The sequence below is a fragment of the Parus major genome, chromosome Z (genome assembly GCF_001522545.3).
Source record: "Parus major isolate Abel chromosome Z, Parus_major1.1, whole genome shotgun sequence".
Lineage (NCBI taxonomy): Eukaryota > Metazoa > Chordata > Aves > Passeriformes > Paridae > Parus > Parus major.
Window position 1 is genome coordinate 14937285 of NC_031799.1, and position 19363 is coordinate 14956647.

Genomic DNA, 19363 nt, shown 5'->3' on the forward strand with positions numbered 1-19363 from the left:
ATTAGCTAGGGGCAAAGCGTACAAAATCAATAGGTACTTTTCTCCGAGCCTCCTACCCGTGCCGGAGCTCGGGGCAGGCTCTGGATGCTGCCCTGCGCAGCATCCCAGCCGAGAGATGCTGCTTTATATTACATCACGCTGCAGTGTCCTGTGAATCTCCTTAAATTTTCTTGCAGCGGCTGAGGGCCACCAAAGGGCTCCCTTGCAGTAGGCCAGGGAGGGAGCACGAAGGAGACAAGGAGGGCGCGCAGCCTCTCCGCGGCATATCCGCGCCGCTCCGGACCGGTTCTCCCGGGATCCGCAGCTCCGGGGCAGCACCTCCAGCGGGCGGCCCGGCCGCACTCCGCCGCGGCTGCCGCTGGATGAGCCACCTGCAGCCCCGGCTCTTTTCTGGGGTGTGAGGCGCGGGAAGGAAGGAGGGAGGGAAGGAGGAAGGTTGGAAAACAGCATTTTTTTTGCTGAGGTGTCTCTTATTCTTTGTTTTATTTTCTTCTGAAAGACAAAACAGAGGTAAAGGTGTTTTTGCGGGAAAGAGAGAAAACATGAAATTTTCTAGAAGTGGCAAGGGCCAAAGCAGATCTCGGCTTCTATCTCCGGGCAGACCTCGTGTGGCAATGGGAAGAGGAAAATAGGGTGTTGCTGTGGCTTTTCTTTAGGAGGGCTGTTCAGGTCGGTAGATCTCCAAGGCTAATCCAAACAAGCCGTTTGACTTGTGAGGTCCGGTGTCTAGACATAGCTGGTGACTCGGCGGCTCCTTATCTGGTTTTGGAATCAGCCAAAAGAGACTTTTTAATGTCCACAGCAGCACTAGGATCTGCCGGGGCCAGGGAGCCACTGCACCTCCCAGACAGGACAACAAATACACCCACCACCTGGAGGCTTTACAGCCCACTTTGTTGTTCCCGAGCCGCCGCTGCTGCTCCCCCAGCCCCGGCCGCCGGGCAGGGATGACCGGACGGCTGCCCAGCCAAACCCACACCCAGCTGCTTGCCACTGCAGTGCCCCGCTCGGCCCCTGGCCACCGAAGGGCCACCTCTGCAGCAGAACAGTGGCAGTGGACACTCAAGCCCCGCTGGGGTCAGAACTGCCGCTTTCTCGACTCCCATCACGACACCCCCTCCGTCTGTGTGTATGTGTCACTACAAATTTTATGGATTTTTTTCCCCCCAGTTGAAGTTTTGCAGAGAATGGGTAAAAATTTCCAGCGTCACTCTTGCTCATGAACCTTAAGGAATGATCAAAGCAGATAAATTAAATGAATGGAAGTCAGTTTAGATAAAATATATTCTTTGTGACTAGAACACTGCCTTCTGTATCAGTCCATGCTGGATTTGTGAATATTGCAAGCTGTAAAGCTTGTTCGAGGTGGTTAGAAGCAATGAAAGCATTTAACTCAAAAGTAAGCATCATTTGAAAGTGAAGAGAAAGAGGCATCTTCTGCTTGGATGTCACTCATTCCATTTAGTCATTTGGGATTTTTTGAGATTTCAAACTCTCCTGGAAGGCTGAGTGGCTGGATAGTGGGTTTTCAGTTTCCTGAACAGTGTATGAGCCCATCCACTGCCCTTGCTGTTTTTCTGCTGAAATGCAAGCCAATGTGCTGTATAATTCCTCTTCAAACTCTGTGCTGTTTCTCAGCGTGGTTGAGTTCAGGGCCATGATATCCCATTTTGGGAGCTGATTGCTGTAACTATGATACACTGATATGCTATTTGCAGTGGATATTGTAATTGAGTCTGCTAATGTGGAATTATGAAATTTACCAGTGGGTAGGACTCTCTCTGTGCAGTTTAGGAGGCTTGTGAATAAGTGCTGTTTTCTAGATTTAGTAGTTGCAAATTTCCTCGTGTATAGAGCATATTATATTCCAAGGCTTTTGGAATAATTTTCCATCAAGCGTATTTAAATAATTTCAAACTCCCAAGAGCTCAGGGAATTCAGGATCAAGAGAGCAACATTTCCTAGAAAAGGAATCTTAACCATGATCCTGGTACTCCTCTTTTTTTTTTTTTTTTTTTTTTTTTTTTTTTTTTTTTTTTTCTCATGGGTAAAATTTTGTGTTTATTTTTAACTGTCATAAATACAAGGTGTTGTTTGAAAAGTGTTAAACTTAGCAGGTATATAGAGATAATACTGACGTGTCACTGTGCATGATAAAGTAAAATATGGTGGGAATTAACTTGAAAAGTTTATGAAGGTTTTTTCTACAGCCCATAAATTAACCTTTTTTTACAAAGATATTATGATATGTAGAAGATCTTACAATATATATGACACTTAAAAATACTCTAAAATTTGGAGGCCAAACATTTTTCCCCCAACTTGAAGATACAAACTGAGGTCTCGGACATTGAAGATCTTTCTGCAAATAATATGAAGTAATTAATATGAAGTAATTAATATTTGAGCACTCTAGTGAATCAGAAATTGCAGAAGTAAACTTTCCAGTTTACACAGGGCCTTCTGTGGAGGTACTGAAAGACTTGCTGCTGAACTCTAGTGAGACAGGAATGCATAGCTTTGAAGGCTCAAGTCCAACTCTCATTCAAGCTAGTGACAAAAATCTCCTAGACACGTGGGTAAAAAATCGGTGTATAAAATCTGTATAGATATCCTATAGACGCGGTGTTTAAAAATCATATAAAATCACTGTTGTGATTTTGTAGGAAAAAGTTATTTCCTTTCTACCACCCTCATTCTTTTTCTGTATTTAAATGATAAATCATTTAAATCATACTTTAAATGATATGATTTTCTATTATAAGGCAAAAAAACCCTATTAAGATATTTGTACGTCAGTAAAAGCATCTTGCTTGTTGTGGGAATCAGAAACAGGAATTAATAACTCAACTGAATGTAGAGAATATTGTAAAGTAAAACAACCACTCACTGTCTCCCTTCTTGCTGCCTAAGGGAAGTTTTGGATGTGCAAGTCCTGGGGTAGAAGACTACATAGAAATTACCTATATTATATTTTTAGGGAGAGAACTTTTTACAAAACCTAATGGAATTGGCCCCCTACCAGGTCTGAAGGTCTAATTGACATGTATTCCACCTCTGTGATACTGTCCTAGTTTAGGGCAAATCAGGAAGGAAAACTCCAAATGAGAAATGCCCCTTTCCACTAACTGCTCCGGGAAAGGGAAAAAAAAAAAAAAAAAAAAAAAAAAAAAAATTCCGTGGAGAGAAGTGGAAAAAGCTGTTTATTTAACAGAAATTGAGTAATATTAAATAATAAAACCTCTTGCTGTTCAATGGGATGGCAAATCTAGGAAGAAAAGTCCTTTTCATGTGGTGTAGCTCGGCTCACTCAGGTTCTTATCAGTCCCTCCGGCGCTGGAAAGTGCCGAGGCCCAGGCCCCGGTGGGCCACAGGCGTGAGCTCCCGGGGTTAGGCTGGGTGTTCAGTCCAGAGCAGGCTTGCACAGATCCAAGAAAAAGGGAAAAAACAAAGGTCCAAGGAACTCCTCTGCCTCAGCTAGCTAAAACTAACACACTGTGCGCTTCTTCTTCCCCCTCTCTTGCTCTCAAAGCCAGTCTTAAAGGTGCAGAACTTAATATATAACATAAACCAGACGATTGGGGATACCAGTATCATAAAGTCACCCCAGGACAGATACGAAGTAAGGAAGGTTTTGCAGGATTGACCTTACTGGTGTGACTAAAGTTCAGGCTCATTCTGAGCTCGGCAGCTGCCCAGTTTGTAGTTGCAGAATGATCCCAAACTTCACACACAGTACAGTCAATGCGATCTGAGATGTTCTAAGGATGCAGGGTTTCCTTTTGACAAAATGGGCACTTGAAAGGCTAGAGTTTTTTTCAGTTAACCAAGTAACTTGATTCAGGGCTGGGCTTTTTCTCTCTGAAATCTTTGGATAGTTCCGATAATTAAGTCAGGATGATCAGGATTGAGCACTTTGTGACCAGAAAGCTCAAGCTGTTGTATTAACTTAAATAAATGTGCTTCAGTCAAACACAGAGTCCAGATCTTTGGACTGGTTTACTAGGTAGTGTAACTAACTCCCACTGTAAAGACAGACACAGCATGTTTTGAAATCTCTGTTCTCTGTTTTTCTTCTAATGAATTAATTTTCAAGGCATCTTTGCCTGTCATTCCAATAAACCCAGCTGTTTTCTGCTCTGATCTTTACTTTTTTCTGAGTAAAGCCCCAATGGACTTTTAGAGAGTCATATGTCCTCAATTCAGTTGAGCCCATCCCATTTCAAAGTCAGCAATCTGCCAATTATATAGAGGCAAAGGAAAGAACATTTAGATTTTTGTAAGGACTGCTACATATCATATTTCTTTGTAGTACCAATATTATTATGAGGTACTTCAAAGCAGGTCATTAAATTAGTCCTGGAAGTGAAATTTCAACATTTGGGATCTTGGCCCACAGTGCATTAGTTTTGCAAAACTTACTACATTAGACAAAGGTGCTTGCAGTTTTCATTTAACTTACTAGATCATTACCAAAATAACAAGCCCCCCCCCAAAAAAAACCCAAAAAATCCCCACCAAAACCAACCCACAAAAAACAAAAACAAAAAATCCAAAACAAAAAAAAAAAAACAGAAAAAGAAAAAAACCAAAAATATCACAAACCAACCAAACAAGGAAAAAACCAAACCACAAGCCCAGAAGATTATGAAGGATAGATACTACTTCTTACAACTATCAAATCAAAATTATTCTTCACCAGTTTGACATTTTTTTCCTTGTGAACATTTTACCTATAGAAAATCCTTTCTTTCTGAAATCATTGTGTCATGTAAGCAGGTATTATTTCGAGGATGCTTATGGCTCTTACACAGATATATAATGCTTAATAAAATGGACTGTGCTCCTTACATACCTTAGAACAATTCTGTAACCTTTGTAGCCCATAAAAGTAAATAACACAGTGATATTACTACAACTCTGCAGTAATAACTGACTAATATAGACTGAAAGTCTTCTGTCTTATGAATACTAAATTATGATAAAATAATTTTTTTCAACTCTGCAGTTATTCCTGTTTCTATGGTGAAATTGTTGCCAACTTTCACAGGGAATTTGGTCTCTTCATTCACTAAGTGCCTCATAGAAGAAGTGGGAATTAAGAATGAAAGAGCATGACAAGTAGCAGCATTGCTAATATCAGTGCAAATTTTATATTGCAAGGACTGAGTGTGGATGGAAAGCCCCCTGAAAACTGAATGTCTGGTTCTACAATATCAAATGCTTTTCTGTCTGTTTTAGTCATTAAAGCAATATGTTCATTCACTACAGTTTTATTTGTCTTTAATTATTTAGTAAGATAACTCTACACCTTATATTTCAGGAGGTATTTTTAGTTTTGATATGCATTTTAATATAGTGCTGGACAAGACAGTAATTAAAACAGCTGTTGATGAAGCAGAGAATAAAAGTTTAACCAGTTAATGAGGAATTTAGTTTGGTGAATTACCTGATCCATTTGATTCTTAAGAATTTCTGTTACTGAGGTGGTGCTAATCTGAGCTGCTCTTTAGTCAATAGTTGTTTTATAAATTTTTTTAATATTGCAAGATGTTTTTTATTTGGCAATAAAAGTGAATAGAGCCAGAGGATGTATGAACTCTTGTGACTGTGGAGTCTAAAAGGAACAAGTAATTAATGACTCCAGTTAGGTCAGTGAAACTGTCAGGTGTAGTTGATTGGTAAATACAATTTTAAGAAAAACATAGAAGAGAAAAAGGGAGGCTGGAAGTACACAGGTACTCTCTCCTTTGGAGGGATGCTGAAAAAAGTTGTAGCAGGATAGTTCACAAAGTGTAGAGCTGACTTAAATTCACATCTGTGTGGGAAGAGACACTGACCACAATGAGAGCTGATTCCTCAGTGATGAACAGAGATCAGGTCTCCCCAATAAACTTCATCATGCTTTTGTTACAGTGGAAATAGAACATTGGCAGGGAAGCCTGGGCTTGTGTTTCTGTCAATGCCTTATCCCTCTTCATGAAAGCCCCTCCAGAGTGGCTGCTGGGAATATGAGTCAGGGAGCTGAAACTTGTCTGCTCTCAGGCATGTGTCTGCCTGCCCTTGCCTTAATGCATTGCTGCTCTTTTTCCCACTGCACTGCTTGGGCTGTGACCTGGAACTCTCCAGATGTGCGAGAGCCTGGCTCTGGTTGGTTCCTCACCCTGAGTTCCCACTCTCCTTGGTCCTTTCTCTGGCACAGGGTGTTCCTACTCCAGTGCTGCAGACTCATTTATGTGCAGGATATCATGGCTTGCTTGGGCAAAGCTCTGCCTGGGCCTTCTCCATCTCCTCAGTCAGCATGGGATCCATGTATGTGCTTCATGACAGAATATAGGCCTCTGTCCATAAAGTTAGGACTGAGCACATGGCACCCTCTTTTAAAGGTTCTGTTAGTGAACGGCTTGGGACCCAGTGCTACTGGGAGTCATCCCTCACTGCTTAGAATTTACAGCCAAAGCCCTCTCTTAAGTGCACACACTATGTCTTTTTTTTTTTTTTTTTTTTTTTTTTTTTTTTTTTTTTTTTTTGAGGTTTGCAAGCTATAATTTTTGACTTTGGAAGATGCCTGGGGCAGTAGCTCCCCCTGCTCTGAAAGAGATGAGTGATTTCAGTATTTATTTAGGATGTGGCAAACCTGGTTTCAAACTCCCTCCATGCCTGATGAAGCCATGCATCCCTCCAGCATCCAAGGCAGCCTTGTGTACATGTGAAGCTGCTGTGTGTCTGGTGGAGTGCTTCCATCCATCTCACTGCTTATTCAATAGTGGAGGTGAGGCCGGAGTGAGGAATGGAGAGCTTGAAGGTTGAAACTTCTGTCATGGAAAGCATCTTTGAGTCCCTTTGGTTGGACTTAATGACCTTGGAGGTCTGTCCCAAATGTAATGATTTTCTATTTCTATAATTTGGAGGATGGCTTTTATCTGAAGCATGTGGCTTGTCAGAAACAGATTAGGCATCCCTGCAGGCAGAGCTCTGGGTGTTTAAGAAACTTCAACATAGAAATCTGGGTCTTCTGCAGAGGTCATGGATCTCTTGGAATGCTCATCAGCTTGTTTAGCTGATACTTAGTTTCAAAGATCCCATTTTGGGCCCTAACTCCTTAAACACCACAGCCCCTCTTTGGGTGGCTACCACTGTGGAGGGTGTTTGTAGAGGTCCAAAATCTCCACAGGAGAAAAGATCTGGACAGCTTCCATCTTTCAGCAGCATCAGAGTGTTTTGAAGGGCTTCTGCAAAGGAAAAGGGAGACTCTGAATCTCTGCCTCGTTTAACCTAGTTATTGCTGTCAAGTGCCTTGCCCAGTCTGTGGGTGAGACTGAGAAATGACTGCAAGCCCTCTGGTCACAGCTTTGTCTGAATCAGACTGAAGGAACTGCCACAGCTTGGAGGACACTTCCAGCAGGTAGAACTGAGCTTGTACCTGCTCTGCTCACTGGGACTCTGCTGGCTGCTGAGCTGGAAGCAGTACTGTTATTTTGGCTTCAGCTAGGTGATCCCATCTCAGCAGATGAAATGCAGGTTCCCCCAAACGCTTCCCCTTCATTTCCTTCTACGACATTTGCTATCAATGGATGAAGATGCTCTTGTGAACCATGTCCTGGCAGATGTCCTTGTAGATCAGATCATTATCTGTTACAGCAAATTTGTCACTCTGTGCTACAACTCACCTCTGTTCACTAAGCATTATACCTTGCTGGGACCATGAGACCTGTTTTCACAGAGCTCTGCTAGAACTGGTTGGTCTCCAAGTGGAGCTTTAAAGCATAAGTTTGACCTGTGTGCATGGAAATGTGGGCATCTACCTGCACAACCTGTCCACATCTGGACCTGCAGTAGCTGGATATTCACACAATATGAAAATGGAAAAGAAATGCCTGAAAAGTTTTTCCAAGTCCCTGCTTCTGAGTTCTCTGGTATTTTCTGGTATTGCTGGTTGCCAATGTAGCCAGAATACACTGACCAAGTCATCTTGGGGAGTGAGGGAGAGGAGATTGTAGAAGAAGAGGTAATTATTTGAGAGATATAGGTAAGGTTTTATGCTCATCTTTGTGAAGTCATTTTCTAGTTAGAGGTAAGAGTTTGAATACCTAATTTTCAAAAAAAACCCTTTGTGTCTGTAATAGCTGTTATTACAGATTTTCTCTTCAGTCTGTAACTGTTGTGTTTCTTTCTCAAGTACTAGTAGATATTGTCTCCTCTTCCTGAGCTTGTCAGAAGTTCCTTGTCATATTTGTATCAGGAATACCACTGTTAAGTGAGAAATTTCCAAACTCTTGTTTTTGCTGTGCAACTGTTCAGTGCAGTGTATGAACAATAGAACAGTTCCTGTGCAAGAACTTGACCTTACACAGAGCTCTAAGTACTGTAACCTCTTCAAATTAAGTTTGGTAATCCTTGCTTTATTCAATTCTACAGAGTCAGTCAAACACCAGCAGCTTTAGACAGGTAGATTTGTCTAAAAGCACATTGTAAGTATAATTTGGATAATAATTGCAATTTGTAATGCAACTGACTCCATGAATATTAGGAGAAATCTCTTGGCAATGGAAGGCTGCATCAGAGAGCGTAAAATAATCTCAACAGGGTTTTTCATGGAAACTGTTGTTTGAACTGTTTAAAGTGATCAGCTACAATGTTATGGAAAGTAGTGCTAGGGTGGAGTGGTCAATATAAATATTTAGCAGCATGTGGAAAGATATGCCTTATTTTCACTATTATTCACTAAAAATAAAACAGTGAAGCCAAGGACAAGGGCGATCAGAGCAGAAGGGAAATGTCATGGTTTCTTTTCCCAGAATAATGAAGCTTTAATGATTAGGAGTTCATTCTAATCATATTTTTCATAAGCATACAAAAGATGTAGTACAAAATAGTTCAATGCTGTCTAAACCAGAGTTTAAATGCAAGTGAGGAAACCCTATCACATTTTGCCTTGATTAGGTACACTGCTGTGTCCAGATTCACAGCATAGCACAAGCTCGTGGAGGTGCATCAGAGACCTGCAAGGGCAGCTTCTTTCTTTTGTACCACACCTACAACACAAAGAAGCTGGGACATAGTTTGAAGAGCTGATCCAGGATGTTTAAAAATACTACATATCTAATGACTAAGATAACCCTATGCAAAGACGTTTTGAAAGAATCTATCCTATGCTTAATCACTAAAACGTTCTTTCTGCTTGCCCCTAGCAAGATTCATGATTATAAAGAAAAGTTAGGGATTTTCCCACAGGAAGGCTGTCTGTCTGAGGTTTGGAGATTCTGCTTCGTATAGCATTATATAGCAGAAGATCAGAGTAAGAGGCTTTGTATACTTTTCTAAGGATCAAGTGAAACCCACCCAAGCTGCAAGGCTGTTGTGGACTTTAGTGTGCTTTTCCTGCTTTTTAATACTAAGTAACTCTCTAACTGTTTCTTCTTTCAGCTAGCTTGTGTGCTCTTATGTAAAGATGTTTGCTTTGTAAAAAATACTTACAGTGTTTCTATCGTATGCCATTGCTATGACACTATTAATTCTTTGTCATGATATGCTAGACTGCAAGTTTACTCAAATGTGCAGACTAACATTATGTATTTTAAATATAACTACACAATCAAATACATTCTGGTTTTTTTATGTCTCGAGATATAGAGACAGACTTACTACTCTCACTTTCATACTTCTTAATTTCACTGGTATGAATACAATTTGATGGGTATAAACCAGAATTTGACCCTGAAGTATTCTATAGCTATTTGATGCAGTCATTTTTGTAAGAATGTATAATGTAAAACAAATATTCACAGAGACTTTAATTTCATTAAGTATGTCAGAGTGCTGTTTTCCTCAAAAGCAGCATTTGTCTGCCTCTGTCTGCAACAGGCAGAAATCATGCTTGAGCTCCCTATGGCAGCAACAACAGCAGCAGCAGCAGTAGCAGAATATGTCTTGTATCTGTGAGTCCCAAAACAGGTAGGGAAACAGTAAGGAAGTCACTGAAAGACAGCAGCCTCACACTGACATGGCCAGTTAGTGTTACACTTCATACCTCCTCAGCAAACTGCTGCCATCTGCGTGGGCACTGAGGCCTGGCATAAGCAATTGCTCCTAACAAGAGCAGCGGAGGACTGACTAGCCACCATTGGCTGAATTACAAACAGGAGTCTTGCACAACACCTCACTGGAAATAGGACCTACTGGATGTTTCTGAGGAGGAGATAACTGAACACAAGCCTATGCTGCACCAAATCTCTTGCAAAATTGAAAATAGCATTTATTTTTTTTCTTTTTGAAAATATCTGTGAAAGTAGAGGACATTTGCATTCTTAGCAGACTCAGATACTGTGCCTATGTTTCTGCATGCTGAAGTTCTAGTAAAAACCCACACTTTACTTAATAGTCCTTTTACTTTAAAGGAAAATAATACAGTTCTACAGTACTGTGTGTAAAATAAATAGTAAATTACAAAATGTCTGTTGTAAAAATCCAACACACTTTTAGAGGGAAACTAAATTTACCTCAATAAACACAATAGATCCTAAAATATTCTCACAGAAGAAAGTGAAAGCTCTTCCACCACAAAAAAAAAAAAAGGCCCAAATAATCCTAGAATCATAGAATGCTTTAGTTTGAAAGGGACCTTAGAAATCATCTGGTTCCAACCCTCCTACCAGGGACAGGGACACATCCCACTAAATGCCCCGTCCAATCTGGTCTTTAGTATTGTCAGGGATGAGGCACCCACAATTTTTCTAGGCAACCTCTTCCAGTGCCTTGCCACCCTTGCAGTAAAGAATTTCTCCCAAATATCTAACTTAGTTTTTTCTTCTTTCACATTGAAGCCTTTTTTCCTTGCCCTATCACTACAATTTCTGACAGAGTGCCTCTCTATCTTCCCTGTAGGCTCCTTCAGATACTGGCAGGTTGCTATGAGGTCTCCACACAAAATTCTCTTCTGCAGGCTGAACAGCTCCATATTTTTCAGCCTGTCTTCATAGGGGAGATGCATTGTTGCTCTTACCAATGACATTGGCCCTCCTCTCCTGGCCCTCTGGACTTGCTCCAACAATTCCATGTCTTATGCTGGGGACCCCAGAACTAGACACAATGCTCCAGGAGGGGTCTCACCAGAGCAGAGCAGAGCAGAGCAGAGCAGAGCAGAGCAGAGCAGAGCAGAGCAGAGCAGAGCAGAGCAGAGCAGAGCAGAGCAGCAGAATCCCCTCCCTCAATCTGCTGGCCAATGCTGCTTTGGATGCAGCCCAGGATATCCTTGGCTTTCTGGGCTGTGATCACTCACTGTGGGCTCATGGTGAGTTTTTCATCAGCCACCACCCCCAGGTCCTTCCCCACAGGGCTGCTCTCAATCACTTCTCTGCCCAGCCTGTGGGTGTGGCTGGGATTGCTGCAATGCAGGTGTAGGACCTTGCACTCAGCCTTGCTGAACTCCCTGAGGTTTGCATGGTCCCACCTCTCAAGCCAGTCCAGGTCCCTGGGGGTGCCATCCCTTCCCTCCTGTGTCAACTGCCCCACTCAGCTCAGTGTCATCAGCAAACTTGCTGAGGGTGCCCTTGATCCCACTGTCCACATCACTGACAAAGGTGTGGGACAGCATCAGCCCCAGGACTGACCCCTGAGGGACACCACTCATCACTGGTCTCCATGTGGACAATGAGCTGCTGACCACAACTCTGTGCGTCCATGCAGCCAGTTCTTTATCCACTGAGTGGACCATCCATCAAATACACATCTCTCCAATATAGAGACAAGGATGGCAAGTGAGACTGTGTAGAATGATTTGCACTGCTCCAAGTAGATGATGTGAGTTGCTCTGTCTCTGTCCAACAAATCTGTTGCCCCATCATAGAAGATCACCAAATCTATCAGGCATGGTTTGCCCTTAGTAAATGAACACTGGCTGTTCCAAATCACCTCTTTTTTTCCTATATGTCTTAGCATAGTTTCCAGGAGAATCTCCTCCATGATCTTTCCTGGCACAGAAGTGGGACTAACTGGGTCTTTCACTTTCTCTTTTCTAAAAATGGATAATCTAATCTTTGTAAAGTCTAAAAATCTAAAATTTTCTCATTTCTAAAAATTGTATTTCCCTTTTTCCAGTCATTAGGAACTTAACCTGACTGCCAGGATTTTTCAAAAATGGTGGAGAATGTCTTGATAACTTCATCTGCTGGTTTTCTCAAGACCCATGGATGAATCTCATTGGACTTGGCCACATTCAGTCTCCTTAGATGGTCTTGAACCCGATCCTCTCTTACAGTGCCTGAAGGGTCTTTGTTCCATGTGCTTCCATTTCCTTTTCTCAAGTTGAGTAATGTGGCTGAAGCACTTGCCATTGAATACTGAAGCACAGAAGACATTGAGAACCTCAGGTTTCTACTCATGCAGAGTAGCCCTGCCTCTCATTTCTTTCCACCATGGGCACACATTAATTCGATTCTATTGTTTGCAAGATACCTAAGAAGCCCTTCCTGTGGTCATACCTGGCAAGACTCAATTCTATTTGGACTTTAGCTTTCCTAACCTTATCCCTATCTTCCTATACAATTTCCCTTTGTTCCTCCCAGGCCATCTATTGTGTTTCCACATTTTGGAAGTTCTCTTTTTTTTCCCTCTGAGTTTGCTCAACAGCTTCCTCTCCATCCATGAAGGCATCCTGGCATTTTTGTCTGATTTTCTCCTTGTCAGGATATATTGTTCCTCAACTTGAAGGAGGTCCTTAAAGATTAGCCAACATTCTTCGACCCCTTGGCCCTTCAGGGCTCTGTCCTCTGGAACTCTACCAATTAGGTCCTTAAAGAAGTCAAAGTCTGCTCTCCTGAAGCTCAGGGCTCTTAGCTTGCTGCATGATTTCTTCACTGCCATGAGGATCTTGGACCCAACCACATGGTGGTCATTGCAGCCAAGTCTCTATTGGAGCATCACCTTCCCCCAAAAGCTCCCTCCTGTTGCTGAGCACAAGATCCAAAATCACACCTCTCCTTGTTGGCTCCTCTATCACTCCTATGGGGAAGTTGTCATTGACACACTCCAGGAACCTCCTAGATTGCTCATGCCCTTCTGGGTTGTCCCTCCAACAGATATTGGGCTTGTTGAAAACCCCCATGAGGACCAGGGGTTTGGAAGTGTGAGACTGCTTCCACCTGCCTATAGAGGCTTTCATCCACACCATCCTCCTGACTGGGTGGCCTGTAGCAGAACCTCCACTACAACATCCTCTGTCTGCATATTTCCTTTAATGTTGACCTACAAGCTCCTGGCTGACTCCTCATCCACTGCAGGCAGAGTTCCATATTCTCCCAGCCAGTTCACTGACATAGAGGGTTATGCCCCCTCCTTGTCTATGTCCCCCCTAGTCTGTCTTTCCTAAAAGGTCTACAGCCTTTTATGACAATACATATAGGAGCCATCCCCCCATGTCTCCTTGATGCCAGTGGCATCATATCCATGCAGACATGTGCAGATCTCTAATTCTTCTTGTTCCCTATAGTATGAGTGTTTGTATAGAGGCATCTGAGCAATCTGTATGATGCTGGCACACCATCTGAAGCAGCTGAAATACCTTTGAACTGCTTCTGACATCCATTGCGGGTCATGGCATCTCACTGGTAAAATTGGGCTGGATAAGTGTCCCTGTGCCACAACAAATGTAGTTTAAGGTCCCCTTCATCAGCCTGGAAATTCTGTGACAAAAGATGCTTTTCCCTTTCTTTGTCATGTGGACAAAGGCCCCAGTAGACTAGGTTTCCCAGAACAAGTCCTATGATCTAAGTAACCAAAACCCTGACAACAGCACTACCCCTCTAACTATTTCTTTATCTGCCAGATTTGGCTAGCCACAATGTTGGATAAGTCAAAGACAAAGAATAAAGTATCTATTTATCACTTGAGCTACTCCAGTTTCTCAGACAGCAGATATAAAAGCAAATAATAAGTAGCATTTTTTCAGGCAACATATAATTATTAACTCTGCAGTGCTCGCTGTCACAAATTTTAATGGGTACTGAAGGGTGAAATAGATTTCCTAAGGAATAAAATCAATGTTGGTCTCTAGAAGGCTCTATCAGGCATGGGTCAGTCTGTATGCATCTTGTTTTCTTATGCTTTTGCTAGAGACAGGATACAAGTATCTTGTCAGATGTGATGCTGCAGTTTTTGATCAGGACTCAGTCTTGTCTCATTGAATGGCACAGAATTTCATAGTACTGACTTCCCTTTCAGGATGATTGAGTCTTTGCAATTTCTAGCCTTTGTCCTCCTTATAAAAACAAAGTTTTGACTCATTTGTTGAGAAGTGAATACTTGACATCCCCTGCTTTTCTTTCACTGGTTGTGATGGTTCTTGACACCTCCTCAAAGGTAGAAGTCTTGGAAGACTGAGGTCTCCCTTTTTTCACCCCATATAATACCAGTTTGTTTGTACCCAATAAACTGTACAAGTGTTAGCAGATATTAAACCTTCTGTTTGAAACTAAATTTAATATTTTTCTGTAGTAAAATGTCTAAATATTTTCAATTGATTTGTAATGTTGCAACACTTTAAACAACCACCTTAATAATTATTTGAATATTTTTAAATGGATTTATCTATATTTATATCACCTGTATGAAGTACCATTCTCATCTACTATCCTTGAAGTTGTAGTTTGAATTCTCCATGTCAAAAAGAATTCAGCATTGAAAATTTGCTATAACCTTTCCTTTTGCTAACTCTGAACAACTTTACTACCTCTATTTCTAGTATTTGATAAAAGCTGTTGGTAACATTATTATGCTAACTTCCCCCTTTGATTTTTATTTCCATTGAAATGTTACTGGATTTTCTAGAAGCAATTATTGTACGATCAGTTGCTTTTACTTCAAGTCACATCATATATTAACAGTTTCATGCAGCTCTTTCAAACTACAAAGCCTTGTCTACCTTGTATGTATTTTTCAAGTCCTACATTGTATATAATTTATTAATGACTCTGCTCTTTGTATGCACAGAATGTACCCTCAGTGAAGGTCATTCCTAAGGAAACCGTATTTCAGAAACCTTGATAAGGGCAACGCCTCCTTCTTATCATTCAGGATTTTGTCCAAATATATTAACTTAGGCATGAACTGAATTGGCATAGCCTGATAGGATTCTGAAAATAGAAAGTTTGGGATAGGTTTTGTCACAAAAAATAATAAAAATAAAAATAAAAAATAAAAAATACTCTATTGCTCCAAGACAAGTAAATCATAAATGATTTGATTAAAAATAATTCCTAAAAGAGTGATACCCAAGATGTGGGATCTGATCTCTTGGCCATCATGGTATACTACCTCCAGCCTGGAATTTTTCTGTGCTAATTACAAAAATATGTTCTCATGTACTTCAACAATAAAACATTAGGGCAAATGACATTTTCAAATGAAAACTGCATTTCCACTCCTATTCCCACTGGAGAAAAAAGAAAACCTATATAATTACGACATTTAGAACTCAGCTACTAAAATATTTACAAGAGGCCATTATCAATACAAACCAACAGACTCTTTACAGAGGTACTAAAAACAGTTCAGTGGTATTCATGTGAGTTTTAATTTTTTTCTATTGAACTCAGCCTTTTGGATAAATCGCTTTATAATAGCCAGGATATTGTCATTTTCTTCTCATCCTGGTGTTGCTCCTGGTAGAGGTGGATGTGGTCTCCATGTACATAAGGAAAGTAGGCAGAAGTGCACACGTGTCCTAATGTTGTGAAAATGGGAGGGCAACTGACCCGGAAACTGAGACAGAATTCCTTAGGTCTTCCCTTTCTATATTAGCTTTTGAACAAAATTTGTCTATGTACCCTGTTTCAGTACTTGCATTATTCTCTCCATTACTTTGCAATCACTGGTCAGCCTTTTAAAGAAGCATTTCTTTTGTAGCAACACCAAAGCAGTAGAGAAAAGGGATTATAGCATACTCATCACTCTTGGAGTACAACATTTTACCTAATAAAATGTCTCTATAGCAGACAATTTCTTCTAGCCCAATGTCATATAATGTCTCTATATGGTTTTTTAAAGCTATTCCTCTTGTTTCAAAAAAACCCATTATCCTCTTTTTGGTCTTTTGAGTTTTGACACATCTGGAATAACTTTATAGTTACCTGGAGAAAACATAAAATATTAAAATCTAACAGTTTAAGTACTGTATTTTAACTATTATTAAATTTATATAAAAAAATAACTTCTCCAATGAAATTGTTTCCTTTTCTCTTCTTCTGTTTTATTAAAACTTCTAAGACAATACGATTACAGAACTTATATGCCACTGACATAACTTGACTAATTATCACAGGCTTTCTACCTTTTAATTCAATTATAATAAAAAAATAAAACTGTAGACTAATATGTACCCCTTCTCCTAGAGCTGCAGTCACTAACAGGAGCCACCTAAATACATACTGGAGAATGGGACTGCTCCAGCATCTGACTCAAAGATACAGAATAAACAAATGGTAGAAATGCTATCTCCATAAATTCTTTTATTTCTTCTTCATTGCTCAATATTTTATTTTCAAGTCCTCTCATAATCAAAATCTTTAATGAAACTGGAGTTTATGATTTTTCCTGTCCTCTGCTGAGAAGAAAATTATTTCTGAATCACTCTTGGAAAGAAATTACACATTTCTTAGAAAATACAGAAAGAATGCCATGACAAGGCATGATTTAAATTGGTTTTAAAGAAAAATACAAAGAGAATGTCTATGCTGTTTTTTTGATTTAAATGTATGAAGGTGTTCGTGATTCTTACACATTTTGAATGTCATTGAGATTTGTTTATTCTGTACTTTCCAAAAAGACCCAAGTACATCTTTGTGCCTACTTATGGTAAAATACCACTAGCTCCATCCATTCACAATCAAGGCCTAGATGAATAAAACAGTGGGAAGAGTAATTATATCACAGGAGCCACACTTTATTAATCAGTAATATTTATGATTCTAAGTCAGTGCTGCAAATTTTTATCTACCCACTTGCCCGGTGCAGTTTGTTTTTTTGAGTTTTTTTTTTGACAACGTTATAAAACACAACTAGACTTTTTTATTAGCATTAATCACAATGGTAAAGGGCAGTCAGGTACAGTAAATTTTAGTGACAGCTATGTGAAGCAGGGTTAAGATGAGCACTATTCAAATATTATTTGCAAAATAATTTTCTCAATTATTTTTCTCTCTGTTATCATAGGTACATTATTTGTGTAGGTATTGTCTGATTCTCCTAGAGAGATGATTGACTTATGTTCTGCTTAACTATTTTTGTTATTTTTCTTATAAAATAGACTGATTATTCAGTATTAATTTTTTGTTGTTACTTAGTATGAAAATCAGAATCTATGATGTGCTACAGAATATCAGAAATTTCATACTAAATTTCACTTAGTATGAAAATCGAATCTATGATGTGCTACAGAGATGTGGGTGAAAGGACATGGTGCTTTCTTTGTATGATACCAGTGAAGCAGTTTTACATGACTGCAGTAAATGCTAGCGAAATTCAGGAGCATCTTACCAGCTGTGCCACAGCCTGAAAGGGAGACAGCTTAATCTTTCTGGCTTTCCAGAAAGTAGCTGCTTGGTTCCTCTCATGTTCTGCCAAATACAATGGAGAGACAGACTTTTGGCCTTTTTTTTTTTTCAGATAAATGGTTTATCCTACATTTAATGATGTAAGTTGGGCTGCACTGGTCAGTTTCTAGGTCCTGGCCTGGTTCCTTTGACATGGTACCTCAGCATAAACCTAGGGGGTCTTCTCTTGTCAGTTTTAACTGACTTGCCTTGACTCCTTTCCTGGATGATTTTGATAAGATATGCAATGTTTTGGTGGCTAATGCATAGTGAGAGACAAAGCTTGTTGCTGGAGACCTGTGAAAATTATGCAACCACAGCATTACTAGAGGCAACTCTTTTCTGACTTTTAACTTTTTAAGAATATGATCCAAATATGGGTTTGAGCATAATAATTTTCAGATGTCTCACTGATGTGTATTTCTATTCCTAATTTTGGATTCTGTTCTTACATCTTTCTGATTTTTCAGTACTAGGCTGAGGAGGTAGAGTCAGTGAGTTATCAAAAAGTGGTACTGGAATCAGTTGATTAAACTATTATAAGAATGCTTGTCAGTGAATCAAAATATGCAATGGAAATAATTTCTGCAGTGAACAAAAGCTTTAATACAAGTTAGCAAGGGTTACCTGGATTTGAATTTTTGATGTAAAAGAAATCCCTTCTTTACTGCCAGATTAGTTCTCCTTGCACTTCCCCTTTCTTCCGTGGTCTGCAGCATGCTCATGAGTGAGGTCTCAGTGTGCTCTCTCTCTGGTGTCTGGGCAGCTCCTGTAGGAGCACTCAAAGCTGTGTGCTCGCCCTCCTGGGTGACAGGCAGCTGCACTGCCCATGGCGTGACTGAATCTGTCAGCGCTGCTCATGTGGTTATGTAACGCAAGCAACACAGCAAGAGCCCCTGCTTCCTTCACGTGTGTCCTTCACATCAGATGAGCTGATCCTAGACAGACAGGTTGGACAGCAACGTTCCAGTCAGCAATTTGCTTTTCTACTTATATTTCTCCCTTCCCTTCAATATGCCTGTACCTCAGCCACTTATGATACAATTTATTAGCACTCTGGCAAATTGTTGGTCTGAATTAATATTGTTGAATTTAAATTCTTCTATAGACACTGATGGAATTTACTGCAAAGTTTGTCCCGTGTGTTTCAAATGAGGGATACATATTGTAAGTCATGTTAAAATCACTTTTACTTAAATAAATCTTCCAGACCCAGAACCTTCATTATTGTTTTATTACACTTCCTAACTTCTACAGAAACAGAAATGCACAGATAAGTGAAAAAATCCTCTAAGATAGAAAAAGTGAGACATTGACTTTTAAAATTGCAGGAATTAAAAAAGAGGGATATAAAGCAGCTCTGATCACAGCCTGAGACTACAGGTGATGTACTGCTGGAGGGAAGACAAATGCTTCAACAAGCAGAAAAATTATAAGGTCTTTAAGAAGAGAATCTCACCTTCCAGAATCTTGCCCTCATTTTTCAGTGTCTGTTACTCTAGTTTTACTGTACTTTATAGCAGTTGCAAGAGGCTGAAGATGAATTCAGTATGAAAAGAAGTTTTACATTTGAGTGCAGTAGATCATGATCCTATTTAAAGCTCCATTGCTTACCAGCCACAATACAGTGACTGTTTGAAAGTTAGATGCTCGTGGTTAGTCTACAATTGGATTTTTCACATCTGCTCCATGTCACAAAGTCATTCTACCTCTGGTTACACCTGAGTATCCCCATTGAAATCACTGTGACAGTCACATGTGTGTAATTGAGAGTAGAA